Source organism: Salminus brasiliensis, chromosome 17 (genome assembly GCF_030463535.1).
Source record: "Salminus brasiliensis chromosome 17, fSalBra1.hap2, whole genome shotgun sequence".
In the NCBI taxonomy this organism is placed as follows: domain Eukaryota; kingdom Metazoa; phylum Chordata; class Actinopteri; order Characiformes; family Bryconidae; genus Salminus; species Salminus brasiliensis.
The window spans coordinates 3,616,174-3,634,427 of NC_132894.1; the positions used below are offsets into that span (position 1 = coordinate 3,616,174).

Consider the following 18,254-nt stretch of genomic DNA (forward strand, 5'->3'; position numbering starts at 1 on the left):
GAATAGAGCTCCACCATCATCATCATCATTCCAGAGAACACCGTTCTTCTCCCACTGCTCCACAGCTCCTCAATGCTGCTGGGGGGCTTTATACCCCTCTATAGCCCACGCCTGGCATCAGGCAGCATGGTGCCAACAGGATCACGTGTTTGTGCTCCTTTGCATGCCATACTATTGGCCGTGCTGTGTGTGTGTGTGTATGCAGCTTACTAAATGTAGCTGATTGCAATAATGAGAAGAGGTGTCCACAAACATTTGGACATTTAGTGTATGGCGTAATCGACTTCTTTAAGACTTTTTTTTAAGCTCTCTCTGAATGGCATCCCACCTTTATTTTGAAGCGTGTAGCTCACTCGTACGTACAGCCCTTTCGGAAACATCCTGGGTTTTAATTATAGCGAAGTGTTTAATCGTAGGAAGATGCTCAATCAGAGGAAAATAAGATTCTCCTGTTAATAGCATTGTTAAATTGTGTGAAAAGCAAACACCTCCCTTTGAATAATTATCAATAAGCTCTGTTTACTAGCCGACAGTGCTCTGGAAGCCGCTTCTCGGAGACGCCGGCTAAGCCAAGTCCGTCATAATGACTTTCGACAGGGGAGTCCTCAGTCAGAGTGAGATTTAGACTAAGACTAAAGACACTCTATATGTGGAAAACCACCCCCTAAGCGAGAGAATACTCCCACCATCCAGTCTCCACGTCTCCGCACCTCAGCCACTTTAGTGTCGGATCTCGGTAAAGAGAGGTGAATGATGCCAATGAACGATGGGAAATGGAGTCCTCTGGGACTGGGGAGCGAGAAACTTCAGAAGAGGAAGATGAGAAAAACACAGATGAGCATTTGCTGTCCCACGGCTACTCGAGTGTACCCCTCCGAGTTGACAAGACAAGATCTCAGCCAATCACAGGCAGGGATTTGCTGAGAATCTGGAAATGCATCTCCAGTGCGAGCATAATCACACACTTCGTAGGTCACCTCGTAGGTCACCGCCCTGGTGCACGTATTCGTCACTATACTACAGTGAAATGTGTCCTCTGCATTTAACCCATCTGTGGTAGTGAACACACACACACACACTAGTGAACTAGGGGCACTGAGTACACACACACCCAGAGCAATGAGCAGCCAACTAAAGGGCCCATTGAATCGGGAATCGAACCCACAACCCCGTTATCGATAACCCGGCGCTCTAACCGCTGAGCCACCACTGCCCAATTCCCACCACTGATTAGTGTTGTGTGGTATATAAGAACTAAGTATAGGGCAATGTGTGTGGGTGGGGTGGGGTGGGGGTCACATGGGGGGGTGAGCTTTTTTGACCATGTTCTAGATGTTACAGTCTAAGGTTACAGTCTAAGTCTTGTGTTTGTTAGCAACGATAGCCTAGCATTGCCTGTTGGGAACTAAAGAAGCACACATTACATTCACTATATGGACAAAAGTATTGGGACATCCAGAGTTTCTCCTGCTTTTGTTGGAGTAACTGTCTCTACTGTCCAGGGAAGAAGAAGCCTTTCTGCTAGAACACATTTCCACAAGTGCACAACTGCTCCACGACCCTAACCCTAACCCTGGGGGGCTTTATACCTTTTCCACCTAGCCCATACCTGGCATTGGTCCTGGTGCTAATACGTCCATGTTTATCTGCCCTAGAAAGTCTATTCTATTCTATTAGCAATACTTCTCTACAGGGACTAGACAAGCTGTGTGTGTATGTGTGTGTGTGTGTGTGTGTGTTTGGCTTAATGCATTCATTAGAATAGGTGTCCACAAACATTTGGCCGTACAGCATATCAAACACGTCTAGGCATCACTTGATCAGCGCCTACAGTGCAGGGCGAATGGGTGCAGCCAGCCGCATGACACACACTCTCCACCTTCCTCGAGCGCAAGTGTTTCCTACATGGCTGGGAGGGGTCCTTCTGGTTAGCAGAAATCACAGGGTTGCAGGGCATGAATTAAACACGCGCTGCCTCTGCTGGACAGCAGCCTGCAAGCACTTAGCCGCAGGTAATAAACGACCGGAGGCTTTGTCACTTCCTCTTTGCCTGACAAAGCAGTGGCACAAATGCATTAGCTTTCACGCATATCATTTCTCCAGACCTCTCTCTCTCTCTCTCTCTCTTCCTGGCTTCATCTTCTCTCTCGCCCTCTCTCTCGTCCTGCTCGGGATGTATGGCAGCTAGTTGGCAAAGAGCCACCCAGTCAGCCAAGCAAAAACGATAACAACTTAAGGAAGGGCGTAAGAGAGCTGCTGGGGTAAATGGGCTGAAGAAGGTTCTGGAAAGGAAGAGGAGAGGGTTGGGACGAGTGGGGAATCGCTGCCCGGTCTCGTCATTGGCATTTCAACAATGGGGATTTGGGGCCAAACTATCTCCTATGACCCCATATTTACTAGATTTTAGATGTGAAGGGCCCAGGACCTCATCAACATGGCTTGTGAGTAACGCCCATAGTGATGCTGGACTAGGCCGGGTGCCGGCACAGTAGCGACGGTAGCGAGGCTGGGAGCCGAGATGCTAATGACACGATAGTGATGCCATTGTCATGATAGGGATACTAACGCAGTGGCAGCGATGCTGTAGTGATGATGGATGAGGCCGGCTGCCGGTACAATGCTGGGTGAGGCTGGTGGCCAGTGCTGTAGCAATGCTAAGAGTGCAACAGCAATGCTAATGATGCTAATGCTGCGATAGGGATGCCAACGTCGCAATAGTGACGCTAAAGCCGCAGTTATGATACTGGGTGTGGCTGGCAGCCTTCGCACAGTGGTTGCGAAGGTGCTAATGGCATGGCAGCGTTGCTGAGACGACATGCTATCGCTACGACCTAATACCCCAGAGTGAAATTTAGTCCTCAGACCGTCGGTACCAGAAAATGTCTTCCAGGCCAACAGCCCGACACTCTAATTGCCTCTTCTTGGCTGACCCACCAGGGGTCATCCAAAAAAAGGGCTCATGCTGCTCTACTCTGGAACATTGCTGTGAGGATCTGATTGATACACGCACCATGAGCGTTAGTGAGGTCTGGATGCTTGGACCCCCCTACTCCTCAACTCCAAATCCCAAAAGTACTGGATGGAGCTCCACCACCATCACTCCACAGAACACAGTTCTTCCACTGCTCCACAGCTCAAGGCCTATGCTGTTCTATTGCCAATGCTTTTCAACAGGGACTAAACAAGCCGTGTGTGTGTGTGTGTGTGTGTGTGCATCTGCAAATCTGTCTCAGCAATGGGTGCAACTTAAAGTATCTGAATGCATTCATTAGAAGAGGTGTCCACAAACTTTTGTCTGTGAAAATGTTTGCAGATAAACTAATAAAAATAATTAGTGATTAATGCTAATCACGCTAATATGACCTTACAAGGAACTTGGTTGGTAACATGGTTGGTTTGGCTGTCAGGTGGCACTCAAACGAGGTTCACGCTTCACCTCTGCCCACTCTTCCCCTTTTTTTTCAGTACAGCTTCTTGGATCGAAACCGTCAAACTGCCAGTCTGAAACCAGATGGCCTGGCCTGAAATTCTTGAAGTCTCTTTCACATCTCTGCTCATCAGCGAGCTTTTCCTGTACACCTGTTCACCGGCAAAACTCCTGAGAATCCCTCTCTCTCTCTCTCTCTCTCCCTCTCTCTCCCTCTCTCTCTCTCTTTCTTAAAGACCACCAATGCGCCAACACAAGGCATGGAGACAATACACGGCCAAATTCTCCACATTCCACCCCACTCTGAGGAACTGCACACACACACACACACACACACACACACACACACACTTGGCTTTGCTTTGGAACATAAACGCAGCTGTTTTAAGCTCATTCATGCATTCAGCAATTTACCGCTAATAGGCCTCATTGCCCGTCGCTGATAAAAAGCAGCACCTCGACGGCAGCGGTAAATGAACTGAGGGTCGTGATGTCAAACGAGGTTGTTTTTCTCTTCTTTCCTTTCCTTTCCTTTCCTTTTTTTCAGTTCTAAGTCCTCTCCTGAGCCGGAAAGCTCAGTCCCAGCAGTCGAGGCCCATATCGAACCGAGGGCGCTGGGCAAAGCGTGCGTTGGTTAATCAGGCCCATGCAAAAAAACAATTACTAAAACCCTATAATCAATATCAGCAGACCAACTATAAATCCCACGAGCCCCAGCAAAGAGCAGGGAAGTGCAAATTGCCCCGCTCTTGCAAAATAGAGTCCTCTAGATAGGCTTTATCTTCTGCTATTAGTTACACCAGTGTGCTGTTTAAGCCTGTGGATTGGAAAGAAAGGAAAGGGGGGATGTGAGGAGTAATCGAGGAGCAGGAACTTAATGGCAAAAAAGAGAAGCAGACAATTAAAGATTGAGATAATGAGAGACAAATGCAGGCTGCTCCAACGCTCCAGAGCGAATTTCAATGGGGTGTTAACCGGCTTTCGCTGTTAGCGTTATTTGAGCAGTACAAAGTTCAGTGAATCGATAGCGAGAACATCACACTTGTTCGGTCCTAATGAACTGCTTGTCCAAGTATGCCTGTAAATGTGCATACAAAAGACTAAGGTGCTGCCACCATGATCCGAGGACCGCTACTGATTTGAAGTGGGGAGGAGGAAGTGCCATCAGAGGGAGCAAGGCCGATTGTGCTCTCTCTGACTCCGGCTGCTGATAACGAGCAGCTTGCCATCAGCAGCCGGAGTCAGAGAGAGCACAATCGGCCTTGCTCCCTCTAATGGCCCTTCCTCCTCCCCACTTCCATCACTCCTAGTGTGATGCTGGTCAGTACAGGCATCTGTTAGCTGCTGTATCAGAGCTGGGGAGCCGAGCTTGTCTTCAAATGTACTCGCTACCTAGCGAGACATGTGCGAGACGTCACCCTCTTAGTGTTGGGGGCATTGCTAGTGATAGATAAACAGGGATTGGGTAATTGGGTAATACACAGATCTGATATATGGATATATATGCAAATATACCATTAAAGGCTAGGCATATAATTCAATATACTTAATATTATATGCATATATATGCACTATATGTCCAAATATTTGTGGACACCCCTTCAAAATGCTTCTGAATGCATTCAGCTGACACAGATTGCACACACAGCATATCTAGTCCCTGTAGATGTACTGCCAAAAGAATAGGACTGTATCTGGTGCAAATAAACAGCTTAGATAAGCGTAAATAAACCATACCAGGTGTGGGCTAGAGGGGTAATAAAGCCCCCCAGCATTGTGTAGCTGTGGAGCAATGGAAGAAGTGGATGTTTTCTCAGGAATTATTGATGGTGGTTCTCCATCCAGTATTTTTGGAATGAGTTGGGAATGAGGTGGAGTGGTGATCATCATCCAATACCCTGCTGAATGCAATCAAATCCTCACAGCAATGCTCCTCCAAAATCTAGCAGAAAGGCTTCTTCCCTGGACAGTGGAGACTGCTACTTCAACAAAAGCAGGAGAAACTCTTTTTAATGCACTTAAAAAGAGTGTCCCAATACTTTTGTCAATATAGTCGGTTCTTATCGCCTTCATCTTGTCAACAAATGCATGTGTACAGCTGTCCATAGTTATTCAATATCGTGTAAACTGGCCTTTAAATGCCTGACTAATACTCAACACCACTGTAGTCACTAATTAAGTAAGTAAATAAGTAATTAAGTCCCTATCTGAAGGGTTATACGTCCAATCACAGCAAAGTTCTTCTTCTGTTCTGTCTTATCATTCTTACAGTGGCCGCAGCGGTGCAGTGCACTGCTCCAGCATTTACAGTTACTGTAAATTCTATGAATCCAAAATTGCTAACACAGTCTGTGAAAGGAGCATCCTGCAGCTCAAGGCGCAGAGATAAGGCTGGGGAACATGTGCTGTCAGCTGAGTGAACAGTTAGAGGAGACGTAGCGCTTTCATCCAACCTGGCTGCTATGATACTTAACCAGACCTGTCAGAGAAAAAGATTACCAGGAGAGAAGGGGCAGGCTGGAGGCTCATGTTTCAATGAACTACAATTCTGCAGATACAACCCCTCTAATCAATAACGGCTGATGTGGCTCACAGGGCCGAAGCATTCCCCCATCTGCACTGTCACCTCCTCTCTCTTCATTTTCTCACGCTGTGGGTTTTCCTCGGCCTTCCCGTCCCTAAACCTGATCTCATACATGGAGAGAGAGACATCGTCCAGGCCGGCATGCTCATGTGGGGGGGCCTCTCACATGGGTGGAACGTGGTCTGGGTGGGTTCCAGGTGGGCATGGGCTCTGACACTGGGACACAGTTCGGCTTCCCAAACGGGCCCTATCATTGCAGCCTACCTTAATCTCACAGGGTTCCCATCTAGGCCCCATGTACAGTGTACAACCCAAATGGGGCCCATTAACCCCTCCTGGTCGCATCACTGACCCTGGTGGGCATCCATATGTGGGGCTGACATAATAAAACCAATGGACATTTTTGTAAGGAATGACACACCGTATGGACAAAAGTATTGGGACACCGTCTCATTCATCATTTTTTTTCCGAGTTACTGTCTCTCTACTGTCCAGGGACGATTTTGGAGGAGCATTGCTGACCCCAAGCATCCCCAGCTCATCCCAAAGGAACTGGATGGAGCACCACCATCGGCTCAACATGTCCAAAAGTATCCAGACCCTGAAAACAAGGGTACTGATAGGGAGTTTGCCCCTCTGTACTGCAGTATCAGCTTCTACTCCTTTGGAAAATCTTTACACTAGATGTTGGAGCATTGCTGTGAGGAGGATTTGATTGCATTCGGCCACACAAGGGCATCAGTGAGGTCAGGAACTGATGTCAGATGATCAGATCTGCCAAAGGCATTGGATAGAGTGCCATCACTTCAGAGCCCAGTGCAATCTTGACAGCATTAGTTATAGACTATATGGCCAAAAGTAAAGGGACAATGGGTCAGGATGTTGGATGATGATCACCACACCACCTCATCATCCACAACTCCTCAAAAAGTACTGGATGGAGCTCCACCTCCATCATTCCAGAGAACACAGTTCTTCCACTGCTCCACAGCTCAATGCTGCTGGGGGGCTTTATACCCCCCCTAGCCCACGCCTGGCATTATTGGGCAGCATAGAGTCCTATTCCATTAGCAGTACTTCTCTCCAGGAACCAGATAAGCTGTGTGTGAGTGTGCATTTGCACATCTGTGCAACTTAAAGTAGCGGAATGCATTAATTTGAAGGGGTGTCCACAAACTTTTGGACATGCAGTGTATGAGATACTGCGAGTCAGAAGAGTAAGAAGTCGGGGTTAGTGGATTTTTCATGAACAGAGTGATTAAGATATTGAGACCTGAGATCATGACCTCAGCTGAAACGCTGCAGGCCGTCTCCCCCACGGGCCTAAATCACCCTGCTCACCTCCTCCCACGGCTCCACGACACACGGCAGAGCGGCCTCTCCCTCTCTCCTTACGCTGCATAATACATGAGGAAAGTGAAGAGAAAGGATGAATCATTCATGCTCATTATGTCGGCAGACACAGTCGCGCGCGCAACAGCGGCTAAAAGAGTAAACAAATGTTGTCCTCTTTTGTTGTCCAAACACATCAACCTCGGGTGGCTTCCCCGGCTAAGGGGCCAACCTCCAGGAGACTAGTCGCAACCTGAAGAGCGCTGACCACGGAGCCCGCAGGGTCGCGACCACTGCTCTGCTGCCCCTCTACCACTCAGCTCTCGCTGTAAGAGGCTTCAACACACAGAGCCAGCAGGAGGGTTCACCTCAGTCCCTCTCTCTCTTTTCTCTCATTTGCTCTTCTTTCTCTCTTTTCCTGTTTCTCACCTCTCCAATGCTCTTCTCTCTCCCTCTCTCTCCCTTGCTCTTCTCCCTCTCTCTCCCATTCCCTTACTCTTCTTCCCCTGCTCTTCTCTCTCTCTCCCTTGCTCTTCTCCCTCTCTCTCCCATTCCCTAACTCTTCTTCCCCTGCTCTTCTCTCTCTCTCCCTTGCTCTTCTCCCTCTCTCTCCCATTCCCTTACTCTTCTTCCCCTGCTCTTCTCTCTCTCTCCCTTGCTCTTCTCCCTCTCTCTCCCATTCCCTAACTCTTCTTCCCCTGCTCTTCTCTCTCTCTCCCTTGCTCTTCTCCCTCTCTCTCCCATTCCCTAACTCTTCTTCCCCTGCTCTTCTCTCTCTCTCCCTTGCTCTTCTCCCTCTCTCTCCCATTCCCTAACTCTTCTTCCCCTGCTCTTCTCTCTCTCTCCCTTGTTCTTCTCTCTCTCTCCCTGTTTTCCTTACTCTTCTCTCTCTCCCTTGCTCTTCTCCCTCCCTCTCCCATTCCCTTGCTCTTCTCTCTCTCTCCCTCTTTCCTTGCTCTTCTCCCTCTTTCCTTGCTCTTCTCCCTCTCTCTCCCATTCCCTTGCTCTTCTCTCTCTCTCATTCACTTGCTCTTCTCTCTCTCTCCCTCTTTCCTTGCTCTTCTCCCTCTCTCTCCCATCCCTTGCTCTTATCCCTTTCCCTTGTTATTCTCCCTCTCTCTCTCTCCCCCGTACTCTTCTCTCTCTCTCTCTCCCTCTCTTTCCCTTGCCTTTTCTCTCTCACCACCCTTCTGTCTCTCTTTTTCAATAATTACAGAATCTAAAACAATAATTACAGAATAAGTGCCAACAGGGAATAAATATAGCAATAATTCATCAATAATAATAGTATAATAATCAATAATTAAAATAAAGACTCTGATTTTTATAAAAGGATAAATATATACATACCAATATTTTATATACTAATATCTTATATACATATTAATACTTTATATACTAATATCTTATATACATATTAATACTTTATATACTAATATCGTATATACAAACTAATACTTTATATACTAATATCTTATATACATATTAATACTTTATATACTAATATCTTATATACATATTAATACTTTATATACTAATATCGTATATACAAACTAATACTTTATATACTAATATCTTATATACATACCAATACTTTATATACTAATATCTTATATACATATTAATACTTTATATACTAATATCTTATATACATATTAATACTTTATATACTAATATGCCTCTCACTTTCCCTCTCCCCTTTCTCTCCTTTGCTCTTCTCCCTCCCTCTCTTTCCCTTGCCCTTTTTCTCTCACTATCCTTCTGTCTCTCTCTTCCTCACCCTCGCTGACCTCTCCCTCTGACCTTTCCAGTGAGTCACCAGAACACGCTGAGATGCTGATCTCTTCACAGCTTCCCGCTGCGCCGCACTTCTCCTCTACTGTCTTCTCTCCTCTGACGGCCGAGAGCGGCCGCTCTCTCCATTCAGAATCCAGCGTAAGTAAAAACCACGGGATATTCCGCTGATCAATGGAGACTTTACACACTCTCCAGCTTCTGCACACAATAAAGCATTCAGGGCTGATGAATTTCACTGCGCTGCTTCATGAAGGGGTGATGAAAACGTCTCTCTCGCTACAATAGAGCAGCTCCTGAAGAACCTCCAGCTCTGACGCCATTCAAGGCAATCACTTGAGATCATACGGAACATTTCCCCGAGTTAATTGCTTCCTTCTGCCGGCCCGGCCTCTGTATTGACTCAGACTCCTAATTGCTTGGATGAGTGAAACGCTCCTGGTCTACACTACATGTCCAAAAGTATTCAGACGTCTGCTTTTTTTTCTTTCTTCAGCATTGCTTCTGAAAACAAGGGTACTAATAGGGAGTTTGCCCCTCTGTACTGCAGTATCAGCTTCTACTCCTCTGGAAAATCTTTACACTAGATGTTGGAACGTTGCTGTGAGGAGGATTTGATTGCATTCGGCCACACAAGGGCATCAGTGAGGTCAGGGACTGATGTTGGATGACCAGATCTGCCACAGGCATTGGATAGAGTGCCATCACTTCAAAACCCAGTGCAATCTTGACAGCACCAGTTATAGACTACATGGCCAAAAGTAATGGGACACATGCTCATTGTTTAATTGCGCAAAAAAGTAAAGAGTCTCTACTGTCCAGAGAGGAAGACTTTCTACTTGATTTTGGAGGGTGGAGGGTTTGATTGCATTCAGTGACAGGAGCGTTAGTGAGGTCAGGATGTTGGATGATGATCACCACCCCACCTCATCATCCACAGCTCCACCACCATCATTCCAGAGAACACAGCCCTTCCACTGCTCCACAGCTCAATGCTGCTGGGGAGGCTCTATACCCCTCTACTAGCCCACGCCTGGAATTAGGCAGCATGGTGCGAGTAGGTTCATGTTTATCCTCTTCAGAGAGTCCTATTCTATTGGCAATACTTCTCTACAGGGGCTAGACAGGCTGTGTGTGCATTTGCACATCTGTGTAGATGAACTCGTTAAGGCTGAGCATCTGCGGCTACTGAACGTCAGTCCGTATACACTGTAATCCAATGGGAAGGCCATCCAGATGAGTCTGCAGATGTTGTGAAGACCCAGCCCTGAATTTCACAGGGACAAGTGACACATAATGACACAAATGGCATGCAGTGATGGGAAGCTCATCGGCTTCGCTGATTTCTGTTTTTAACGTTATATGAAATTAGGCATCTCATGAACGTGAAGGTGGCAATACGAAGGTGATTTCTCAAGGGTGAATCTGTTTGACATTATCTGAAGGAACGTGAACTGAGTATCTAAGCCCATAGTGCTATCCTATACTCCTGAATTTGACAGAAGAAAGGTGTTGGACTCTGACGTTGGTCAGACTGATCGAATTTTGATGGAGAATGAACACTGGGTTCATGCCAAAACCTAAAACTGTACAGACGCTGAATTTTGGAACTCATCAGTTACATATCTGTCAAAAACCAACACTGGGTCGACGTGAAGCTCCAACGTTAGAGAGGCATTGAATATCTGACATCTGAGGCCGTTAGACACGGCTGGGGTGGTCTGACATGCCCTGACGTTTTTACAAATTTCACCAAATTATAATTTCAGGTTTACAGGGATTGTACGATCTGTGTGTCTCAATGCTGAGTATCAGCCAATTCCGATCTGATCCGATCTGATCTTTGTGTTTGTATAAATAACATTAATCCAGCCTCCCAGTTTAGATCAGACGAGCTGCTGATTAATCTGTTCATTTTATTTTCAGTATCAGTTTCTATAATCAGACGTTCTGGACTGACTGATTTAGTTCAGTCGGGACTTTTCTTAAAATGATGTTTTATAGTGTTTAATATCGTCTTTGACCTCCCTGACCAATCAGCTCCCAGCTCCTCTACAACACTGCAGTCTAATCACTTCATGTGTGAGTGTGTGAGTGTGTGTAGTGGTACACACTCTGGACTGGTATCTATGGCTGTTGGTCTACTGGCGTGGAATAGTTGGTTTATAGTGGGTGAATGTGCGTGAGTGTGTGTGACTGGGGTTTCTATAGCCTGTGTGTGTGTGTATTAGCATTAGCATTATCCTTCTGGTTCTGGTTCTGAATGGGTTCTTCAGTGCTGGTTTATAAACAGAGAAAGGCGAGTGAGCGGTTCTGCGGTTCTCCCGCTGGTAAAACAGGGCATTTCAGTGATGGTTTTATAAAGGGTCAGATATTATGGTCTGTTTTCAGGTTCCACTGTAAAATAGCTCCACACTGCAGAACCTCAACTCCTTTATTTACCTTCTGAGAACGTCCACAACACTGCTGCTGCTACTGCTGACCGGGGATAATGTCCGTTAATGGCTCCTTGAGGACAGCAGATGGCGCTCTGAACACTGTGGTTAAAGCAAAGACTCGGAACAGCCGATACATGATTAATGAAAACTCTGGGTTGGATAGGGATAGCCCTAAAATTTCAACATTAAGGCGTTGACCAGACATTGAGTTTTGGTCCCCATACCTCACAACGTCATGACCTCTGCTTGAGAGGTTTGAAAAACGCTGGATTTTGGTTACCTGACCTTACCTGGATTCCAGGTGTGCATGGGCTGTTAAAGGAACCCAGTCGGGCTTCCCAAATGGGCCCTTTCTTTTCAGCCCACTTTAATCTCACATGGGTCCCATGTAGGCCCTATGTGAAGTGTACAACCCAGACAAGGCCTATGTTTAACCCCTCTTGCTCCCATCACTGACCCTGGTAAGCAATCCATGGAACATGGAACCCGAGGACCCCATACAGGCCCCACATGGACATATTAGCTGGGTCTGTAGACGTTCTACTGTGAGGCTGACTTCAGTTTGTGAATATGTGAACTCAGAAATGTGTGTGTGTGTGTGTGTGTAAGTATCCAAGACACTGTCTTGTCTTTAAGGTCAACAGGCTGTCTATTAATGGACCTGCAGCTCTACAGCGGCTAATGAGAACTGCTCCTTGCTTTCAGCTGGGGCACGGCCTGATCCTGCACTTGCAGTAGTGTGTTTAGTGGCTTTGCTACTTTGGGCTGGCTGCCCTGAGGATTGCACACACACACACACACACACACTGAGGGATACTTTTGTGCAAAAGTGATGCTAAGCCGAGTGCCTGTAGCCTCAGGACACTTCGGCATGTGGTCAGCACGTCTGGCCAATTGTACTTGAGTGAGGGTTTGGAGGGACGGGTCTAATAGCAGGGTTTGGATGGCTGGCTGAGGGAAGAGGGATTTTGAGATTTGAGAGCTGCACGTTCTAAAATTCCATGAAAAACAGTCTATATACCCTGTACTTCAGGATGCCGGAACATTACTGTGAGGATTTGATTGTATTCAGCCACAAAAGCATCAGTGAGGTCAGGTACAGATGTTAGATCATTAGTTCTGGCACTCCAACTCATCCCAAAGGTACTGGATGGAGCTCCAACTCAATCAGTCCATCATAGAGAACACTGCTCCACAGTGCCTAGCTCAGTATACCCTGAAAAAAGGGTTCCTTTAAGGGTTCTTTAGACTTTGGTTATTTACAGAACCTTGAAAATACCAATAAGTATTTGAATGCTTGCATGGCTGTTCTCTACGATGGAGAACCTCCCATATATGGTTCGTTTAAGAACCTTCCTAAAAAGGGTTCTACACAGACACCAATAAACAGGGTAGTATATAGTCCTTGAAAAGGTTCTAAGGAACCTTGAAAAACTATGAACCATTCTGCTGCTAGAACCATTTTACAGGAGAATTCTCGACAGAACACATTTGCCTAGTATTTGAAGAACCACTTCAAAGAACCATGTATGCATGCATTCAAACGACCCTTTGATCCTCTAATGAGCTGTAAAGGTTCTATATAGAACCTCTGCCTTTACTACATCCTTGTAGAACCCTTTTTTTAAGAGTACAGCATCAAACAGACGAGTTACTCGGTCGTCCTGCATATAGAACCCCTATTATCCCACTGAATTCAACTGAAGTCTGACTCATCACAATAACGGAACCCTTTCTGGTGCTATGTGGAACCATTAATTAATACAAGAGAAAGAACCCTTCAAGCTTTCCCAAATGATCCGGTGATGAGCTGCCATGGTTCTCTTGTCATAGAACCACTGCATTCACTGAAGAGCCCGGGAAGAACCACTGTAACCTTTCTAATATCTCACATTGCACTCGTAGGTACACCTTGAAGGCCCCATCAGGATCACTCTTGAGCTTAGAACATTGCAAAATGTTCTTCAGGGGTGGTTAAGCATAGGCGGTGGTTCTGTACAGAACCGTGATCGCTCACTAAAGGGTCATCTGGAAGCTTAATTGGTTTGCCACCTACAAATCTCCAATAAAGAACTCAAAGTAAAGTTAATGCATCCTGTAGCACCGAAAAAGTCCAAGAACCCCTCTGCAGAACTTTAAAGGCCCAAGGCTGATTAAGCAGAGCAGGAGCGGAGTGTTTGCGCTGTTAATGCACTTCACGTCAACTTCATTCAGTTTTACCGAACAGCCTAATGAAGTCATGTACCTAAATATAGGCCTGTTGGTTCTGATTTCAAAGCTAATGAATCATACCTGCTGATGTGTCGCTGCGGTGGCATTGATTAAGCAGTGCGGAGGGGGTTTATGACACAAACACAATCACAACCCTCTGCCTACTAACTGCCATTTCTATTAGGCTAATTGATCAGCTGGAGCTGCTGGATTGTGGATTGATGACCTCTGATGTAACGCCTAGCTGGGGCACATACCAATCGGCTCGGGGGGGGGGGCAAAAAAGTGACCTCAGCCGGGCACTGTCCGGCAGCGGACTGCAGTCGGGCAGCGGACTGCAATCGGGCAGCCTGTGGCGTGCAAATCAAAGACGACTCCCACCATTTCCCACTCGAGGACCACACAGACAGTCCTACCTGCCAAGGAATTGAGTTTAACTGGCTGTTTGTATGTAAATTATATGCAAATGAAGTCTGTTCTGATTGGCTGCTCTGAAAGCTGCCGCATAAATAACATCAGAGTGAACTGGAGAGGCTACAATGCGGAACAGGCGGGTCAATGCAAGCAGCCGGACTCCAAACTCCAAGAGTAGGCGGAGCAATGCAAATGTGTTCGTTTGTGACATCACAAAAACATGCAAATCAAATGAGCCGTATTCTGCAGAGATCCCCAAAAACAGGGGGGTACGAGCCCTTTAATCTGAGCTCAGCAGCTCCTTACAGTAAAGCAAGCATCAACCCATCAACCTGTAGCCCTGCTCGCGGTGATGCCACGCGAGGCAACTGGAAGCACGAGAGGACGAGACGTGGGGAGTTCAGATTGAAGGTTGCATCATACAGTGAGAGAGAATGTGTATGTGTGTGTGTGTGTGTGTGCACGCGCGTGCATGTGAATGAGCGTGCACGCGGGCGCGCGTGAAATGAAATAAGCAGCAAATCTGAAATCACACCTTCATTTTGAGACCCCCCCCACCCTCCCCTCCGCCAATCACAGCTCAGACAACCAAGCCTACCATGCAAGGGCTGCCCTTTATACCTTCCCACACACACACACACACACACTCATGCACCTCACACACACACACACACACTAACAAAACGGGGCTTCTCAAACATTAGTCTTGACACGCTCGCGCGCCATCCTGCAGTGCAATGCAAGCCTCTCTCTGTATCTATCTCCCTCTAAACTGCAGCGCGTGTAAGTTTCCCCTGCTTTTTCCTCCCCGAACGTGCACGCGCGCGGACCACCAGCCTTCGCGATGCAGCAGAGCTTCTCAGCGCGCAAAAGTAAAGCACACGTCGAGAGCCAGTCGCCCACCTACATCAAAGGCTGGGGTAGAGCCACTCCTTTAAGCTGAACGGTGCAACTGGTTCGTTTTTTAAACCATGCAACTGAGCGCACGAGAGGGGGAAAAAAAGGGGGGGGGATGCAAAAAGACGTAGGGTTCTCCTTACTCAGCTAAGGTTACCAGATTATTATCAGATGCATTCACGTCCACCAAAGGGCTCAGCACAGTTCCATCACTTTCCATCCCAACAAGCAAGACCCCTGAGAGATTAAAGACGAGCGCGAGCTTACGAGCCTCTCTAAAGTTCAAGCCCACCGTGACTTGCAATATCCCTCCCCAAGCAGCAAGAATGCCACACATTTATCTAGTCTAAAGAGACGGGGAAGCTCGCGCATCGCCGCGCGCACAGCCCTTCATCCCACTACCCTCCGTCTGAGGGATGCTGCACCTTCATGAAGCGCTACGCCTCGCCAGCCTGACAGCGCGAGTCTGGATATCAGCAGGGTTTGGATATGAGCTGCATTTTCTTGTGGCGTACATCGCCTCGTGCATTTGAAACGCTGCATAATGCACTGGATTAAAAACAATAATAATAATAATGATAATAAAAACAGCACGCGCAACATTGTGCACAGTAGTAAACCACTTTGCATGCGCTGTGGATGCAAGCGTATCACTATGCACCACGTACAGTTTGACCACCACTACCACCCTACACGATCATTCAGCATGCACGGGCTCAGCATTACATACTGGACTGAACTGTGCACGCGTACAAACACCAAGTAACCCCGTGCGTAACGCTGAACGCGCGGTAAAACCACGCTCGAGGCACCAGATAGGGACCTGCGTCGCTCCTACGGACTGAAACTGATGCACAAAGTCCTCAAAGAAGGCACGCGAACTCCTGAACGAGAGACGTTCGCGCGCAACGTTTACGTGCAACCCCGCCACCGCCTCGCGGCTGCAAGGGAGCGCGGTTAGACCAACACACACACACACACACACACACACACACACACACACATAGACTTGAAGACCACCGTTTCGAGAGCACTTGCTGCAGTTTCTCAGCCAGCCCTCGCGCTCCTCGTACGCTCGCGCTTACCTTTTCAGCGTCCGCGTTCTTCCTCTTCTTCTTTCTGCTCTTCTTCATGCACGCATCAAACAAACACCCCCTCACATCTTCAGCACTCTCGAAACGATAATCCCGTGCGCTCGTGCGTCCCCGCAGCACATCCAAAAGCACGAGCTCGAGCTGGTGCTGAATAAAAGGGTTTAAAATCCTCCGGACGGATTGAGAGAGAGAGAGAGTGTGTGTGTGAGTGTGTGTGTGAGCGTGTTTGTGTGTGTGTGTGTGTGTGTGTGCGTGCGTGTGTGTGCGCGCGCGTATAGGAGTGTGCGTGGACCTGCTCTCCTTCAGCCCCAGCTCAGAGGAACCGGAGAGAAACCACAGCTGGGGAAGCAGGAATGATGTCATACACACCCCCACCTTCTCTCTCCTCTCTCAGTCTGCCTCTATCCTCCAACCCCTCTGTCCCGGGCTCTCTCTCTCTCTCTCTCTCTCTCTCTCTATCTCGCGCGCTCTCGCTCGCTCTGCCCCTCCCACGGCGTGATGAAGTCATACTCCCGCACACGCCCCTCGCTCCTCCAGCCCTGTGGCCTGCCCGCTCATCATCAGCCTCACCCAGGCTGGCTGGACTCAGCACAGGCAGGTGAGGTGGAGGAAGACCCCCTGGGACTTTTACCGCACAAAGGAGGAATTAGCACCTCTTAAAGGGAACGACGGCAGGACCATTCAAAGCAGTGAGGCTTGTGGACGGCTGATGTGCACTGAGTGGAACAAGAACTTGCTGGATTCTGGAAAACGTTGATTTCTGAGTGGAGAAATTTTGTGGTACTGAAAATTCATGGTCGAAGAAGTTTAGCTTTCTAGCTGATTCCTGGATGGAGTAATGTGACCTTGCTGATTCCTGGATGATGAAGTTTAACCTTCTTGCTGATTCCTGGATGATGAAGTTTAACCTTCTTGATGATTCCTGGATGAAGAAGTTTAACCTTCTTGCTGATTCCTGGATGATGAAGTTTAACCTTCTTGCTGATTCCTGGATGAAGTTTAGCCTTCTTGCTGATTCCTGGATGAAGTTTAACCTTCTTTCTAAATTCATTGATGTAAAAGTTTAACCTTCTTGCTGATTCCTGGATGATGAAGTTTAACCTTCTTGCTGATTCCTGGATGAAGTTAACCTTCTTTCTAAATTCCTGGATGAAGACGTTTAGCCTTCTTGCTGATTCCTGGATGATGAAGTTTAGCCTTCTTGCTGATTCTTGGATGAAGTTTAACCTTCTTGCTGATTCCTGGATGAAGTTTAACCTTCTTGCTGATTCCTGGATGATGAAGTTTAACCTTCTTGCTGATTCCTGGATGAAGTTTAACCTTCTTGCTGATTCCTGGATGAAGAAGTTTAACCTTCTTGCTGATTCCTGGATGAAGAAGTTTAACCTTCTTGCTGATTCCTGGATGAAGTTTAACCTTCTTGCTGATTCCTGGATGAAGAAGTTTAACCTTCTTGCTGATTCCTGGATGATGAAGTTTAACCTTCTTGCTGATTCCTGGATGATGAAGTTTAACCTTCTTGCTGATTCCTGGATGATGAAGTTTAACCTTCTTGATGATTCCTGGATGAAGAAGTTTAACCTTCTTGCTGATTCCTGGATGATGAAGTTTAACCTTCTTGCTGATTCCTGGATGAAGTTTAGCCTTCTTGCTGATTCCTGGATGAAGTTTAACCTTCTTTCTAAATTCATTGATGTAAAAGTTTAACCTTCTTGCTGATTCCTGGATGATGAAGTTTAACCTTCTTGCTGATTCCTGGATGAAGTTAACCTTCTTTCTAAATTCCTGGATGAAGACGTTTAGCCTTCTTGCTGATTCCTGGATGATGAAGTTTAGCCTTCTTGCTGATTCTTGGATGAAGTTTAACCTTCTTGCTGATTCCTGGATGAAGTTTAACCTTCTTGCTGATTCCTGGATGATGAAGTTTAACCTTCTTGCTGATTCCTGGATGAAGTTTAACCTTCTTGCTGATTCCTGGATGAAGAAGTTTAACCTTCTTGCTGATTCCTGGATGAAGAAGTTTAACCTTCTTGCTGATTCCTGGATGAAGTTTAACCTTCTTG

At 47.0% G+C, this 18,254-nt stretch overlaps 1 protein-coding gene across 15 annotated transcripts in view; it reads right to left on the reverse strand.

Annotated features, from left to right (window-relative positions):
- Positions 1-16,621, reverse strand: part of ptprsa (protein tyrosine phosphatase receptor type Sa) — a 311,006-nt gene extending 294,385 nt beyond the window's left edge. For all 15 annotated transcript variants that reach the window (XM_072659946.1, XM_072659948.1, XM_072659947.1 and 12 more), the window contains exon 1: positions 16,183-16,621. The gene's annotated coding sequence lies outside the window, so the exon portion shown is untranslated. The remainder of the gene's footprint in view (positions 1-16,182) is intronic.
- Between the last annotated feature and the right edge of the window lie 1,633 nt (positions 16,622-18,254).